The 17,500-nt window shown below is 46.2% G+C and overlaps 1 protein-coding gene across 1 annotated transcript in view; it reads right to left on the reverse strand.

Annotated features, from left to right (window-relative positions):
• The window catches only part of ahr2 (aryl hydrocarbon receptor 2), a gene marked incomplete at its 5' end in the record, with an annotated part of 75,203 nt that overhangs the window by 44,139 nt on the left and 13,564 nt on the right, over positions 1 to 17,500 (reverse strand). The window lies entirely within an intron of this gene.

Raw genomic sequence — 17,500 nt, forward strand, 5'->3', positions numbered from 1 at the left:
AGTTAAGCAATACAGAGACTTATTTACTAGTTGACGAGCTAAGTAATGCTTTTCTTTGAGAGAGAGAGAGAGAGAGAGAGAGAGAGAGACAGAGAGAGAGAGAGGAGAGAGAGAGAGAGAGAGAGAGGAGAGGAGAGAGATGAGAGAGAGAGAGAGAGGGGGGAATTCAAGCACTTTCAATGACCCATGTCTATTTTCAAAAACTTTTAAGACCTTGACTTTTTTTTTCTTCACAAATTCACAAACTTTCAAGGATTTCAAGGACCTGTGGGAGCCCTAGTTAAACACAGGAGAGACATCTCCCATGTCGCCATGGAGACACATGCACCCATATTTAGACGTGTTTGAGCAGACCGCTAACAGACTGCTACAACACTGGGGGACGCGCGGAGATCGTCGCATGTTTTGCTTACAAACGCGAGCACGCATTCTTCTAGGGGGTGTCTTTGAACATGTTTACTTTCCATTCCTTGAAATAGCACCACTTAATGGACAAACAAAGAGAGAGAGCAAAAGAGAGGCAAAAAAGAGAAGAAAAAACAACAATAGAAGAGAGCGAGGGAGTGTGGGACGGGGGACGGGGTGAGTAAGTAAAGTAAAAATAGAAGGCGAGAGAGAAGGAGAAAAAAGGGGGTGGGGGGGGGGCGAAGAGAGAAGTGAAAACACGCCAGCTATGCGAGAGGATATTATCTTAATCTGAAAACATTTAGTTCCAGTAGATCCAACCCACAGATTGTTCCTTGCACGCAGGGTCCGGGGAAGTAGTGTACACACCATGCCGTCAGAGATAAAGACAGCCAATGGGAGAGGGGATACACACAACAGCCCAAGACAAGTACCCCTGACTCCCTCAACCACTTCCCCCTCCCCTCTTTCCATTTCTCCCTTCCTCTTTTCCCTTTCTCCCTCCCTCATTCCATCCCCCGGGCAGCTAGCTGTGAGAGAGAGAGAGAGAGAGAGAGAGAGAGAGAGAGAGAGAGAGAGAGATGAGAGAGAGAGAGAGAGAGAGAGAGAGAGAGAGAGAGAGAGAGAGAGAGAGAGAGAGAGAGAGAGAGAGAGAGAGAGAGGAGAGAGAGAGAGAGAGAGAGAGAGAGAGAGAGGAGAGAGAGAGAGAGAGATGAGAGAGAGAGAGAGAGAGAGAGAGAGAGAGAGAGAGAGACGAGAGAGAGAGATAGAGAGAGAGACGGAGAGAGACGTAGAGAGAGTGAGAGGAGAGAGAGAGAGAGAGAGAGAGAAGACAAGAGTGATTGCACTCTCCTTCAAAACAGGCAGAGAGCAACAAGTCTGCACTCTGTTCAACTCATCTAGCCTCTATCTCCCCTCCGCACCATTGTGTCCCGTGCACCTTGTTTTTAGTGCTTTGCAACGTTTCCTGTAACATTTGAGGCCGTATTTCCCATGAGGATTTACCTGGCCAGGGACTGCTGATGGAATTTAGCTACCCAGCTAATTCAGGGAGAGTCAACGACTGTCCATTGTCCCTTTAAAAAAAAAAAAACGAATAAATAAAACATGTGTACAACAGCCTGCTTTAGAACCGTATTATCACACATGATCGGTTTAATTTCACTTGGAACGACACAAAACAGAACGGTAATTTGCATAAAGCCAGGAGTCAGACGTACTAGAACATTCTGTCAGTTACACCTCGGCCTCATCTGTGTGATATAAGAATGTCACACATCCCGTCCCGCTTGGGAGGTTTTATTTGGCCATCGAAATTGGCGGCCCCTAAAAATAAACACAGGCCTAAATATACTCCGACGCCACCCCGGTTTATAATTGCGGACCAGCTGGTCATTGATTGGTTCAAGAGCTGTCCTCAGCTGCTGCCTGAATTAAATTAGTATCCCCCCCCCCAAAAATAAAATAAATAAAACCAAACCATATAATCAACAAAAGTCAATTCTTTTCTGTCAGAGTCGAGTACTGGGGGGGCTGTTTTGCTTGTATGGTACTGTAGTAAAAAAAGAGAAGGAAAGGAGGGCGGGGGGCGGGCGGGTAGATGCTTATTTCTGGGTCCCAGTTCTTGTCTTTTAAGTTGTAATGATTCCATGCCTTCTTCTTTCTTCTCTTGCCGCGCAGGGTATCCTGTTTACATACTTGGGCCTGCACTTGAAAGCGGGAGCCTGCGCCTTTTCGCCTCGCAGACATGTTGGGAAACGGCTCGCACTGGCCCTCCTCGCCGCGGGCAAGAACATCAAAACAATGGTGGGCTTGTGTAATCTCTCTCTACTACACACAATGAAGCGCCTTGTTAACCCCTCTCTGCCCGGGCCGCCGGGAGGAGGGACGTGCAGCTGCCGCCAGCTACGCCTTTAAAGGTTTAAAGGTAGCTCGGAGCACCTGCCGTGGAACTAGTGTGTATGCCGTCGTTATTTCGCTCGATAAGTTAAAGTAAACGGCAGATTCCACTTGTGGCTTCCTTTCGATCAACAAGCTGAGGACGGCCCTGCCATCGACACTTGAAAAGCGCCGTCTTTCCCAGAAACACACGCCCTAGGCGCATGCAGCGCACATGCCCCCCCCCCCCTCCCAGTGAGCGTATAGACAAATTACACTGATAAGATCATATTCCGAGCTACAGCTCAAAGTCAGGCAGTTATGGCGGGGGAAAAAAGAAAAAAAGGTTCTAAATTGTCTTAAGACAGAACCGTTTTTAAAGCAGGGTGGTATTGTGATACTTTTGTAGAACCGGTACATCGACACACACACAACACTAATTCACACTTCACATACGTTTGCAGAGTATTTGCTGTTCACCGCTGGGGTTATCTAGGTTCAGATGAGGTTATGGTTAGGGTTGGTTAGGGTTGAAGGTTTGGTTTGGGGTTAGATCGGTTTAAGGTTCCTTGAGAGGTTAGTATCATTTGAGTAGTATTGCAGAACTGGAAGTTTCCTCTCTCTCACACACACACACATACACACACACACACACACACACACAGTCACACACAGTCACACACACACACACACACACACGCAGGCATGCACGTCACACACGTCACACACGTCACACACACACACACACACACACACACACACACACACACACTGTGTCTCTAGATCTATCTATCTATCTATCTATCTATCTATCTGTCTATCTATCTAGTATCTATCTAGTATCTATCTATCTATCTATCTATCTATCTATCTATCTATCTATCTATCTATCATTACACGTCCTCTCTCTACCACTCACTCCTGTCTGACAAGCCTGTTTCATCCAGATATCAAAGAAAGCAACACTTTTCCATCTATCCCAAGCTGTCAGCCAGAGACACAGACACCGGTGTGCAGCTGGTCAAAGACGTTCCAGCAGAAGATATCCTGAGGAAGCGTTTGGATTGGGCACTAATCTCCCCTGCTAGTTCCTGCAGCAATCAGCAGGGCTAAAGTGTACCGAAGCAATCAAATCTAGTGGCAACAGTTTGTTTTGGGGGGGGGTGAGCGGGGAGGAGTGTGTGTGTGAGGGGGGGGGGGGGGGGGGGGAGAGTCAGGTCCTGTCCATGAAGGAGGCCCTAGAAATGAACAACCCCCCCTCCCCCTCTCTCTCTGCACCCCCCCGCCCCCCCCAGCCCCACCCTACCAACCCTAACCGCTGCTGAAAGGGCCTCTTGAATTCTGACACCAACACCCAAGCGCTGCACTGACAGACAAGGGCACCTCGTCCCCGCTGGGGGGGAAACAATCCTGGCGCTAATACCGGAGACCTTGACGCCCCCCCCGCCCCCCCCCCCGGCCCCCCACCTCCCCCACCCCCCCCCTCCGCTGACAGATCCTCAGCCGTGCTCTCACGCAAGCCCTCCCTCCCGGGGGAGGTGCTGCAGCCAAGAGGAAGAGAGGAGAGCCTATCTCTTCCTGTCTGCCTCACAGCACCAATAAAAGCAACCTGCCATGCCACATAGGGGTCTGAGGGGGAGCGTAAAAAAAAAGAGGAGGAGGAGGACAGGGGAGGAGAAAAACACAGAGCAAAGGTTCAGAGAAGACAGGAAGAGCGAAGACACGGAGCGATCGGGAGTCGGGAGTGATTCTGCTGTCCAGGCAGAGAGGAAACGTTGGGCTGAGAGAGGGGGCCAAAGCAAACGTCTCTGTCGGACCTGTGAAGAGAGGCACACTTTCCCAATGTCTTGTTAGAGTTTACAACGCAAACGTTCTACTGGTGCTGCCGGACTCTTTTGTTTCTTGTTCCTCCAGCACGCTGTCATGGCCCCTTGCTTAAGGGAAATGTTGTTTTTGGCTCGAGTTGTTGGAGTTTCATCATAGCCAGGGTTATTTCTGCTTTTCCAACAGGGCAGGACTGTATTGTAGTGAGGGAGGGAGTGCAGAATAGTTTCACAACCTTCATCTTTGTCAAACAAGCCTCTTGTTTTCACGGTTACACAATACAGCCTACTACTACCCCCATATACGTACCAACACCCCACCCCACTGCACTGAACTGTCTTGTAACTCCCAAACAATCATGAGATAGTAAAAAAGTAGCATGCCTGGCTAAAAATAATTGTGTTAGTCTAATTCTTAGTGATACATTTCTCTATTCGTTATGACTAAAGATTACACAGATTAGGAGTGTCTCTAAAAACCAACACGTCGGGGAAGGAATTCTACCATCTGCTCCGAAAGGCTCTTTGACTGTTCACTTCAAGGGTGTCAGTGATGCTCCGTGAAACAAACACAATGGTAGAGGAGAGAGAGGGAGTCCAGGGGCGATGCAGGTAGAATAAACAATGGATTCCGACTAGACATGCTGATTCACCTCACAGGTATCCACCTCTTTATTCTAATGACCCACGGAGCCAAATCTGTATAAACGTTCATTCATAACTCCGGGGGCAGGGAGTGCCTGCCAGTAATTTTCCACCACCAATCGTGAAACCCAATAATTTCCCTATGTCTTGGTGACAGCTCTGCAGGGGGACACTGTACAGTACGTTGAACCTGGTGTAGCGAGTTCATCAGTCTCTGCCACAGCGCTGTGTGTGTGTGTGTGTGTGTGTGTGTGTGTGTGTGTGTGTGTGTGTGTGTGTGCGTGTGTGTGTGTGTGTGTGTGTAACGTGAACTGTGCAGCCATTTTGTGTTCATGATACCGAGGGTGTGAAAGCAGGCAGATGGTAAGAGGCTGCAGAGGTTGCTTGTGTGACACTCATATCACAACACATATTTAGATTAATGAAAAATCGAAATGAAAGACGACACTCGAAGAATTTGTGACGACGACGACGACGACGACTGATATTTGGTGAAAAACGATACTCTGCAAAAAAAATTAGAGAGACTTGTAAAATATTGCACAAACGATCTTGTCATGAAGCAAGAAAGTCAATCAGGAAACAGATTTTTCCTCCTAGAAACACTAGATGCGGTGCAGAGCCTGCAGCTATGAATTATGACTACCCTGTGCCAGTGCTCTCTGCATTCCATTTGGGTTGTCCTTCTACAAAGAAACCTGTTGTTGTTTTCAACAAAAGTCAGGGAGTGAGTCGTGTTGGTGGGAAAAACATGTTATTTGTGGATATCCTGAGGGATGGTTTCACAGACACCTCTGGTGCTAATGAGATGTTAATTTGTGTTAACGCACTAAACACTGAACACTGAACACCTGTTACCTTCATTTGGAGGCTACAGGACATTCCGTTTACAGTTTACAGTATGCAATGTCATTACAACGCCATGCTTTACTGCTATGAACTGTTGGAAATCTGGAAATGAACCTGCAGAAAAGCTACAGGCTGCAGCCACACAAGCCTTGGGTTGGGCCGATATTCGATATGACCAAATATTGTGATATCTTCTTACGCATATTGTGACACCAGATATATGCACAACTACAATTGCAGAGTCTTACACCATTTTTGGGCCGAGGAAAGCACATCTAGCAGTGAAAACATGTCTCTTTTATTTCATCACACAATTTACAACACCAGTCCTACACTCTGTCCACTGCAGTCAGTTCGTTCAGTCCATTTTGCACACTGCACTGGCATGTGTCCAACATACTTTTTCTTAGCAATTAACAAGATGATTATCAATCGTGGCATATTTTCTTAAGTAATAATAATTGTGAAAAAGAAACATTTTGGATATCGCCCAACTAGTCCAGCCCAGTCTCATCCAGTCCATTCCTGAACGATGAGCCTGTCACTTCCTGCCTATGACCCTAGTCTCTCGCTAGGCAGCCTGAGGGGCTGGAGCCGGAGCAGGGGTTAGCAGGCACCTTGCGCTCAGGCACAAGCCACTGGCATTCCTGTTCAGCCTCACTTCCTCTGATCCTTTCTGTCTGAACAAAGAGAGCTTCCTGTATACATAAAGGAGATTACTCAACATGTTATACAGGTTTCCCTTGATTACAGAGGAGAACAGGCTCTGTTGGTGAGTTCCAGACGACGTGTGTGTGTGCTGCACATCAAAGTTGAAGAAGCTGCAGAAATTCAAATTATGATTATCAAAGTCAAAAGTCGAAAAGTCAAAAGTCACTTTATTGTCCCATGACTGGGAAATGTGTTTTGGGCCTTTACACCACACTGACTGCAGCCAAAAAAGAACAACAGACAATACAACATGTTAAAACACAGACAGAAGGAAACCCTGATTCAGACAAGAGTAGAAGTAAAAGGATTATGCTTTAACTGCACTACTGTATTCTCACAACACAACGTAACACAACGAGCCATCGATGACAGCCTTGTATTTTTTTTAGAAGAATTGTATTAAATTTCCTTTTCAATTTCATAAAAAAATGCCATTTCATACACCCATATCTGTTTTCCGGGGTTGTTCTACAGTAGGGGTGACAACAACAGAGAACAGTGAGGTTTATAAGAGAACAGCTAAGTAGAACAGCTGTCCTTCCAGCGAGAAAGGTTTCTGTTTCCTCTCGTCTTGCCAAAGTCTAACTCATGCATCAAAAATTATGGGGAGTGTAGCAATGATTCACACCCCCCCCGCCCCCCCTTCAGCGACCCACAATCCCCCGTTCTCTCCGCTCCCATATATATATATATATATACGAGATCTCACCAAATACTGCTAGAAGGAAAAACATGCTTTGCAGGCACTCTAAAACCAGAGTTGGAAAAGGACCAAGTGTTAAGGTGGAATGACGGGACTGCCAACCGAGCAGTGGGCAGGAAGATGTGTTCTGTTCTACCTCTCTCTCTCTCACATCTCTCACTCCCTCCTTCTCTTATCCTCTCATTCACTTTCATTCCTCTTTTTTCTTCTACTCGCCTTCTGTCTCTTGGCTTAAGTCAAATTCAAACTGATGAGGGCAGACAGAAACCAAAGGCAACCCATTGTTTTGCCACTGTGCTTTTACCTCTCTCTCTCTCTCTCAAATCAAATTTTATTTGTATAGCGCATTTCTTACAAGATGCAACTCAATGCGCTTTACACAATGAAAATGTTCAGTCAATCAGTCAATCAATCAATCAATACTGACAGAGCCGCGAGCAGGCAAAAGTAAAAACCTGTACACTATGTAGCCAGGAAAAATTCCCTTGCAGCCCTCTACACATAGAGCGACTACTAGCCAGTTTGCCTACCAGTACCCAGCGGTGGACCCCCACACACATTCATTTCCATTCCTCTTTTTTCTTCTACTCGCCTTCTTCTGTCTCTTGACTTAAGCCTTAAGACACATTCAAGCCTATGAGGGCAGACAGAAACCCAAAAGCAACTCATTGTTTTGCCACTGTGAGATACGGGCGGCACCACAAACAAGCTGTTAGGTGGGGAAGAAGGAACGCTATCATTTTGGTCAAGGCTGTGGGATCTCAAACGGTGTTACTAAATACAACAAACTGACTTAAACATTAGTCACCCTGGCGAACAGATGAAAGCTAGTGTTTTCGAAGAAGGAAACCAGACTCATTGTTTATGTCACAGTATGACTCAGAGTTACGGTCACACCACAATACAAATAACAACCGTGGTGATAATATGACCGCAGTGACATTTCAACCGCCGATTCGACACAGGTGTGGACTGACCAATGATACACAAACTGAGTGTGTAAAAAAGAGACAACGCGGTATCAAATCCAAGCAACAACTCCAAGCTCTTGGTGTTGTTTGGCTTTTTTCTGTCCTGGGGTTACAATGGGCCTTTAAGGGATGCCTGGTCATGTTCCTACTGGAGCGGCTAGGTGTTTTGACTGCGTTGCTCTTCTGAGGGTGTGCTGATGGTCGCGGACAGCCATGCTAGCATTACATTTACATTAACATTTTTGGTATTTAGCAGACGCCTTATTCCAAAGCGACTTACAATCAATACATTTGACTAAGGAAGTGAATCATCAATTCACCAGTTCTAGCAGGAGGCGTAATCTAGCTCAGGCCAGGGGCCGCTGGCACTGGCAGTCGTGAAAACGTTTTTTTTTTTTGCTGGAGAGACAGTACAAGTGGGACACTGAAGAAACAGTACAAGGGGGGCAGTAGAGTCTTAGGAGGCATAGTATAGGGGAAAAGCAGGTGTCTCAGGAGAGGAGACATAGTGCTGGGGGGTGGTAATGTTTCAGGAGGAGCAGTTAAGGTGATGCTAGCGCTACTCTAAGTTAGCCCTGCGTCGGGTTGGGGTACCCAGTAGGCTACACTGCAAAAAGTCATATCGAAGTAAGATGAAATATCTTAAATAAAGGCAATATATGCTTGGTTTTTGTTTGTCTTACCAGGTAGTTATTATTCACTTGTTTCAAGCTTTTTTTTTTTATTCTTTTTTTTTTTTACAGCTCAGCCGGAATATGTATGTTAGGGTACATGTGGGAAAACGGTTTATGTCGGCATTTCCGGCGACATGGCAGCATAAAACGTCGACTTGGTACATGCTGGCATGTCTAACCCTAACCCTAACCCTAACCCTAACCCTAACCCTAACCCTAGCACCTAACCCTAACACCTAACCCTAGCACCTAACCCTAACCCTAACACCTAACCCTAACCCTAACACCTAACCCTAACCCTAACCCTAACCCTAACTTAACCCTAACCCTACCCCTAACCCTAACCCAACCCTAACCCTAACCCTAACCCTAACCCTAACCCTAACCCTAGCACCTAACCCTAACACCTAACCCTAGCACCTAACCCTAACCCTAACCCTAACCCTCTAGCACCTAACCCTAACCCTAACCCTAACCCCAACGCTAACCCTAACCCTAGCACCTAACCCTAACCCGTTTTCCCACATGTAGGCCTACCGTATTCCCACATGTACTGTAACATGTATACATGTAATGTTCTTGAGAGCCAGCTTAGCGAAACAAACAACGTTTAGATGTGTTTCTTTAGATGTGTTTCTTTAGATGTGTTTCTCAGCGTCAGGGTCCTGGTTATAACCAATCCTCCTTGTCAGTCTCTTTCTATGTTCTCCCTGTTGGCTGTTTTAGTGAAGGCCAGCCACTCCCTGAGTTACATTGCTGGCGATGTGCCAGGGCTTAGGAATCTGTCACATGGTCACTCAACCGTATCACAAACACAGCAGTTTGTCTCCAGTTACCCCAAGCGCGCTACATGTGAATTTAAAACACATACTCGGGTGACTTTGAAAATGTGTACTGTCATCTACTGGAAGTCCATTCGAGCAGGGCTGTGGTGCACAGGCTTAATGGAAGGGCAGGTGGTGTTTCCCAAAAAGGCCACGGAGGGGGTGGGTGGTGTGGGTGGGGGTGTCGTGTCGGTGGGGGTGATGGGTCCTTACTGTCTCTAGAATGAGTTCTCAGAAAGGGTTGAGGAGAGGTTCATAGAAACAATGTGAAGAATACCTCAGAGGTTGTACAAGGTCAAAGGTCAACTCAGCCTTTCCTTGGCAGCTGCTGGCCAGGTCAGGTAAACATGCAGGTCAAGGCCCCGACCTCGTGCTTTAACACTAGAACAGCTGTGCCTTTTTTACCTACTAATGACCCCCTCAAATGACCCCCTCTTTACAATGCTCAAGCTGCTATTTACACACAACGACCACTAGTTGGCCGCTTGTAAATTGGCCTGCTTCCTGCACAGAAAAACTTCAAATAGCTTTATATCAGAAGTCATGAAAGGAGGGACCTGGAATTTGATCGAGTGCAAAGATATAACATGTTTCTTTACTCAAATGACCCCTCATGGCTGATTAAGTGTTAAATCTTGTGTCCATCTCAGTGCTCGAGCCCCGGCCTATCACTTGTTCCATTGCTTAGAGTCTCCGCCTTCCAGTTTCTGTCATAACTTTCCAAATGCGTTGGCATTAAGATCATAGCACCCTCGCCAATACAAATATTGATGTTCTACATCCCTCTGAAACAAGCTAGCTCTTTTTTCCTACGAACAATGGAGAAGCTGGATCACTTTCTTTAGGGAAGACAATGGATGAACAACCAGGAAAATAAATGTTCGAGAAAGACAATGTCGAAAGTTGTTTTTGTTATTTGAACATAAAAAAAAGAGAAGGCTTTTAGCCATATTTCCCAGACAAACTTGAAAAGAAGCTACAAGTTCAAGAGAGCAAAAGTTTAAAGGGTTCTCATCGACCAGCAATGACACAACAGGGACAAAGCCATGAATGTCCCCGAAGACAGAACTCCTCTTTCATTTGAAAAACAACAGAAGAAGTCTGCATGACGAGACTACCTGATCTCATTGCCCAATGCGTAAGAATGTTCCAATTGTTCCATGCCTCGTTTACGATGACCACATGAATTACGACTTGTGTCGCAAGTATTAGCCATTAACTTTGAGTGGTTACGGTTAGGGTACGTTGTTAGGGGTAGGCATTAGCAAATATTAGCACAACATAAAAAGTAGTGTCCCAAGTTTGTTTATTAGTTTATTGACAGGGACAATGCACAATACATATATTGCGCCAGATATAGCTCAGAGCTTTTTCATCTGTAGTCCCTGGGGGAAGGGTAACAAGATAATAGGGAAACAGGATATACTAATACAAATGACTAAGATACAATAAAGTTCTAATCAACAATGGAATATTAATAATAATAAGTAAAACAAATATATATTTAAAAATTATCTTGATAATAAAAAGTGCGATTCGAAACAGAGATCGGGTGAGGAGGCTCGGTCTGGTAACATCAAGGAGAGACATTCTAGGACATTCTACTGGCAGCACCAACCAAACCTCCCAAGATCTAAAAGCTTTATTTGACCACATTTGTCTAGTTGACATTTCAAAACTCTTGGCCAGTGTTTGAACTTGGCCAGTGACTCAAATACACGTATAGAGAGCCACATGTCCGTGTACACTTCCATTGACTGATCGAGCTTTAAGCTCTGCATTAACTGTACATCGACCTGGGTGTCAGAGTTCACAACAGGTGTAAAGCCCTGAGCCTTAGAGCCTGGGAGGTACCTCAGCTGAGGTGACGGGTCATCACCAATGTCTCCAGTGCTTGTTTCTCTCTCTCTCTGTCTGTGTCTCCTCCACATTCCACACAATGTTGTGTCCTGGAGCACTGTGCAGCCTTCCTCAGTGTGTGTCTACGTCAAATACTTCCCTGCTAAACAAGTCGAGACACTACTCTGTTGTGCTCAACCCGCTGACTCATGCTAGTTACCCTGGCGTCACAGAGACCCGTGGAGCATGGTAGGACCCTCCAACGCAGCACACAACCAGACAGTCTGTGATTGGGACACTATAGAGAATGCATCTCTTTCGATGGGAAAAAAAGACCTTAGAGCAGATGGTCTCGATGACAACAACAACAATAACACCAACAACAACAACAATAAAGGTGAAATGGGGAAATGGGTCAAATATTAGGAGTCAGTCATTTGATGAACATTGAAAGCATTTCTCTAACCTGAGGTTTTGACATCACAACCTGTGTAACCTCCCTCCATACCGGATCTCTGGTACCAGTCTCAAGTAGATACAAGTATATTCATGTTTGGCATTTATGATAAGACAGTACTACAGATACAATAATATACTGTAGATCAAATATCGTCTACGGTAAATGCTTTGGTATAATACTACTGCCGGTAAAATAGTTAGGTTCACCACTGGTTATTAAGACCATTCCTGATGTCATATTGTGGTCGCTCTGGGGTTTAGAGGAAGTGTGTCATATTATTCACCATTCAGTGAAGAGTGTGTTCAGTTCAGTTCCATCTACGGCTTTACACCTGAGTGAGGAGCAGCTATGCTACACCTACCAGACCTAACTGAGTCGGTCCACCCTTGTGTTTTCTTCCACAACATCTACAACACTCAACACCAGCACTGAGCTCCATGTTGCTCAGTCAATGTCTCCTAACAACCTGTCAATCAACAAAACACCCAGAACATTGTTTCTGTTCATCACAAGAAAATACAAAAATGTCATTCACACGTACATGTTGGAGAAGGGAAACTCCTTTTTTCTTGACATAGATGTCACTGTGCTATGATCTCACCGTAGCATGACCTTGTGACTGATTAGTCGGTAAAGGTCAGAGGTGATTGCCTTAGTAGTCTAGAATTTTTGAATTTTGACATTTAGCAGACGCTTTTAGTCCAAATTGACTTACAATTATGAATTACAGGGACATTCCCCCTGGAGTAGCTGAGAGCTAAGTGCCTTACTCAAGGACACATTAGTGGTCTAGTGGTTTCAGGCGGGATTTGAACTCACAAACTTCCAATCACCAGTCCAACTCAATTTCAGGACCCTCCTTTCATGACTTTTCCTAGAAATGTGCGTTCTACCACCCAGTATCCTTACATTTTCAAAATCATATCAGGATAAGCTAGTATAAAGCTATTTTGCCGCTTTCCAATCATCAGTCCAACTCACGATCCTACAGTGTTTCTCAACCCTCTCCTCGGGGCGCCCCAGCCGCTCCACATATTTGATCTGTTCCACCACCAGCACACCTGATTAAACTAATCAAGTACAAAGCAATTATGATTTGTACTTGATTAGTAGAATCAGGTGAGCTGGTGGTGGAACAGATCAAATATGTGGAGCGGCTGGGGCGCCCCGAGGAGAGGGTTGAGAAACGCCGCACTAGACCACCACTACCCCATGTAGTCTACATTACTGCTGCTCCACCAGGATCCCCAGCTGTCCTCTGCTGGGGTGTGTTAGACTAGAGGACCGTGCTGCTGCCCCCAAACCCCAAATCCCCAGAATGTCATGACTTTCTCAACTGGAACAACATGTGTGAGAGTCATGCTGGTGGGGAGTGGGGGGTGGGGCAGTGGTGGGTGGGGGGTGGGGCAGTGGGCAGTGGGGGGTGGGGGGTGGGGCAGTGGGGAGTGGGGGGTGGGGCAGTGGTGGGTGTGTAACATCAACAACACAGATGCCTGGAAGAGGATAGAGAGCGAGGGAGAGGGGTGGAGGAGGAGAGAGGGAATTCACAGAGAAATAACAGAGCTCTTTATATATTAGAGCCATAATGAGACTGGGCTGACCAATGCTCTGTGTCCCCTGCCACCATCCCTGCTGACTCTAACCCTGGTGGAGCCATCCCTGATGACACTAGCCCTGGTGGACTCTGACACAAACCAGAAATAAGCTTCGGGCTTCACACAGATCAGATCAGACATAGCTCAGAGGCAGAGACAAGAATTCAGAGAGAAAAGGATACGGTACATGGGACAGAGAGAGAGAAAGAGAGAGAGAGCGAGAGGAAGAGAGGAGGGGTGAGAGGAAGAGAGGAGGTGGGGTGGGTTGGGGTGACGACATAGGATACTGACCTCTGACTAGCCCAGAGGCAGAGACAAGAATTGGGGGTGGGGGGGGGGGGGTGGGAGAGAGAGAAGGATACATGGGACAGAGAGAGAGAGAGAGAGAGAGAGAGAGAGAGGAAGAGAGGAGGTGGGGTGGGATGGGGTGACGACAGAGGATACTGACCTCTGACTAGCCCAGAGGCAGAGACAAGAATTGGGGGGTGGGGGGGGGGAGGGTGGGAGAGAGAGAAGGATACATGGGACAGAGAGAGAGAGAGAGAGAGAGAGGAGGGGTGGGGTGACGACAGAAGATACTGACAAGCATACCAACGAACACAGAAGTTGTTTTCTGTGTTTTTTGTCCATCATTGCCAAAACCGATGCTTACGGCTGCACGGTAGCAGGGACGTGCTGGGGTCTGTTACAGCAGGGGGAGGGTCCACGTGATCCTCATGGACATCCTCACAACGCCAGACCCCACCAGCCCCCTGTCTCTTGACAGAAACCTGGATCTGAATGTGGATCCCTAGGCCTCGTTCTGGGTGTCTGGGTACACCGCCTGTCTGTTGTCTGAACACATACTGCATATCAAATCAAATCGAATCAAAGTGTTATTTGTATAGCGCATTTCTCACAAGATGTGACTCAATGCGCTTCACATGATGACAGAGCCGCAAGCAGGCAAAGGTAAAAAACCTGTACACTGTGTATCCAGGAAAACTCCCTTGTGTATCCAGGAAAACTCCCATAGAGCGACTACTACCAGTTTGCCTACCAGTGCATAGCAGCGGCCCCCAAACCCCCCCCCCATATGTGGTGTCACATGCAGCATGGGGACGATATTTACTGACACCCGACTCAGGGAACTGTGTCCAACCACCATTTCCACGTTGCTTAGGATCATTAAAATATCGTCTTTTTGAGAATGAATCCCAAGTCAATATATTTCAGGATTAACTTCCAAAACGATTGTGTACCATTTTTGTTCCACTACACAAAAAATACATGGTGTCACATGGGGATGATCTTGTCATGACTTTATTTTTAGTTTCAGTCAAAAAGGAACAAAACAGTACACAGTAATCTGGAACGTGTCTCTTTATATTACTGGAAGCTGGAGCTTCTTACTGGTCCAGAGCTCACCTACCCCCCAAAAACATCCTAGATTACGGAACTCGATCCTGAAATATATCCACTTGGATTTCTTATTATCAAAAAGAAAATTGATATTGAGCGATGCGGAAATAGTGCCGCTTTGACACAGTTCCCTGTGAGTCAGGGACAGTAAAACAGTAAAGACCATCCCCATGTGACACCGCATACGTATATATGTGGCCAGACAACAGACAGTTGCTGTGTTCTGGGGCCCAGACACCCAGACACCCAGACACCCAGAAGGAGCCGGCCCAGAGATGATACAGAGATAACTCTGTCAGGAGACGAGGGAGGGCATGCTCCGGTCTGGGACAGCAGGGCTGTAATAGGCTGCACAATGTGCCGCTTGTGTCGGTGGCGTGGGACCCCAACCCAAGAGCCTTTCTCATCGACACCTTCCACCTCCTTCCCTCCTTCCCATCCTCTAATGCCTATGATGTAGTGAGACCCGAGCGAGAGAGAGAGAGAGAGAGAGAGAGAGAGAGAGAGAGAGAGAGAGAGAGAGAGAGAGAGCGGGCCAGTGGGGACACAGAGCTCTCTTTCTCCACATCCTGCCACAGCGTCCAGCCACTTCCTCCTTCTCTAAGTCAAGTCCTCCTTACGTCCGCGCGGCTCGGCTGTGACTGCAGCCTTTATGCAGCCGATTCACCAAAGAAGTAGAGCAAGAGCACTGACGAACCAGGGTGTGTTAGAGAGATTATGAACGTTGCAAACAGTACTCAAGTTGTGAAAGAAAAGATCAGGGGGGATGGTGGATTTTATCATATGGGGACAATTTTAGCATCCCCACAGCGTCAGTGACTTCAGTGTCAGTGACTTGGTAAAAATGTCATTGCATGTGTGCGTGCCCCCTCGCTCACAGTATTTTTACTCAATATGCGCAAAACTAAATGTTGAAATAGCAGTAATACCACGTTCATTGATAGAATGACAAAAGGGATGGAAAGGGGGGATGGCAGTTTTAGAAGGGGGATGATTTTGACTGTTTTTATTTCAAGTGCTGGTTGCAACTAAGAGAAATGTACATAGAGCATACACTAGCTGTATAACGTTTTGTAACTCTTTTTCTCTCTTCTTCTGGGTGAATAGTTTAGCACCTTTTTCCCACCGTGCCGTCCAAACACATGACACTGTTGTAATAACACGCTGGGATCCTATTGTGTTTGTCTGAGGGAGGGCTTTGTGAACTTGCACTTCACACACGGCTGTAGAGGAAAGGCCGAACAGAAGAAGGAAAGGGGGCAAAGAGGTTTGACAGGAAGTAGGGCGTTGGTGGGGTCAGGGGTCAGGGGTCAGGCCCTATCATCCAACTCTCTCCAAATACTGCCTCTCTGAAGAAGAGAACAGTTTTGCCCTAGTCATAACTACCTCTGCTAGCAACCTGATCTCATCGCCCTAAGAATGTTCAGATTGTTCACGTCTCAGAGTATGACCTATGTTTACATATGCTTGACCACGTGAATTACCACTTGCGTGGCCATTAAGTAGTATTAGGCATTAACGTCAAGTGGACGAGGTTATGGTTAAGTTGTCAGGGGAAAAGCATTAGTAAATATTAGCTTAAGCACCAAGAATTAGTAAGAATTAGGACACAAAAAAAGAGAGAGAGACTACTGTTTTGGACTGTTGATTGTTTCATTTATTATCCGGTAGATAGAGGTTTGCGCCACGTAAAAATGTATCTAATATTCTGAAATGCTCGCTTCTTAAAAAAAGAGATAACATCCCTCGCCTTCTGTTGTATGGTGTCAAAACAGTGCAGTCACAGAAAGGAATCACTGGTCCTTGAATGAACCCTTGATACACAGTTACTTAGAAACGCGTGTCTCCTTTCGTGCCAGTTCATATCCCTGGTTGCTAAGGAAGTTACTTAAAAAAACACACAGTTTGCAAACACACCTCAACTGATTTCCTTATCTGGTTGTCGATTTTCTAACTGCTCAAATGGTCGAGAACCCCAAAATAGGCTTCCTTTTTTGGTGTGTCTGCTAGCTAGCTTAGCTGGCAGCAAGGCAGACGTCTGGTTTTAATGAATGATATTTTGAACAGAGAGGGAACAATAATATATAATATGAGGAAACATTGTGAGTGGGGGGGGGGGGGAGGCAGAAAGACTGGCACATAACACTCCTGGTGCGAACTCACTGGCCTATCCCAATGTTGATTTGCACCAAGAGAACATCCTGGAAGACGTCTGAACAGGAGAGAAAAGGGGGGGCTATCACAATTACCGTTTACAACGAGTGCTGTGCCCAGACAGAAACAGGAAGCTTGCGTCTGCTCATGTGACATACTTAGGTACGGTACTTTAATATGATTCTGTGTATCTGTCCTGAGAGATAGAGAGACAGATATTCACACGAAGAGAGAGAAGACCTCTAAGCTTGGCCTCAAGGAATGCTGCTTGACACAGTACCAGCCAACATCTGGAACTCTCATCGTGTTTTCACAATAGTGACCTTGATGACTCACAGGCTTTCACTGAAGCGACTGCACTTTCTCAGAATACGATTCTTAGCGTAACATAATACAATTGTTCAGCCTCTGACTCACTGAACAAACAACAAACAGGGTTCCTACAAGTTTCAACAAGTCAAATTTAAGACCTTTTTAGACCTTTTTTGACCTCATTAAATAGAATGTTAGACCTATTCGACACACCATTGTGATAGCTTTTTGTCATCACTGCCATACAGACAAAAAA

The sequence above is a fragment of the Nansenia antarctica genome, assembly GCF_963989245.1.
Source record: "Nansenia antarctica genome assembly, chromosome: 3".
Taxonomy (NCBI): domain Eukaryota; kingdom Metazoa; phylum Chordata; class Actinopteri; order Argentiniformes; family Microstomatidae; genus Nansenia; species Nansenia antarctica.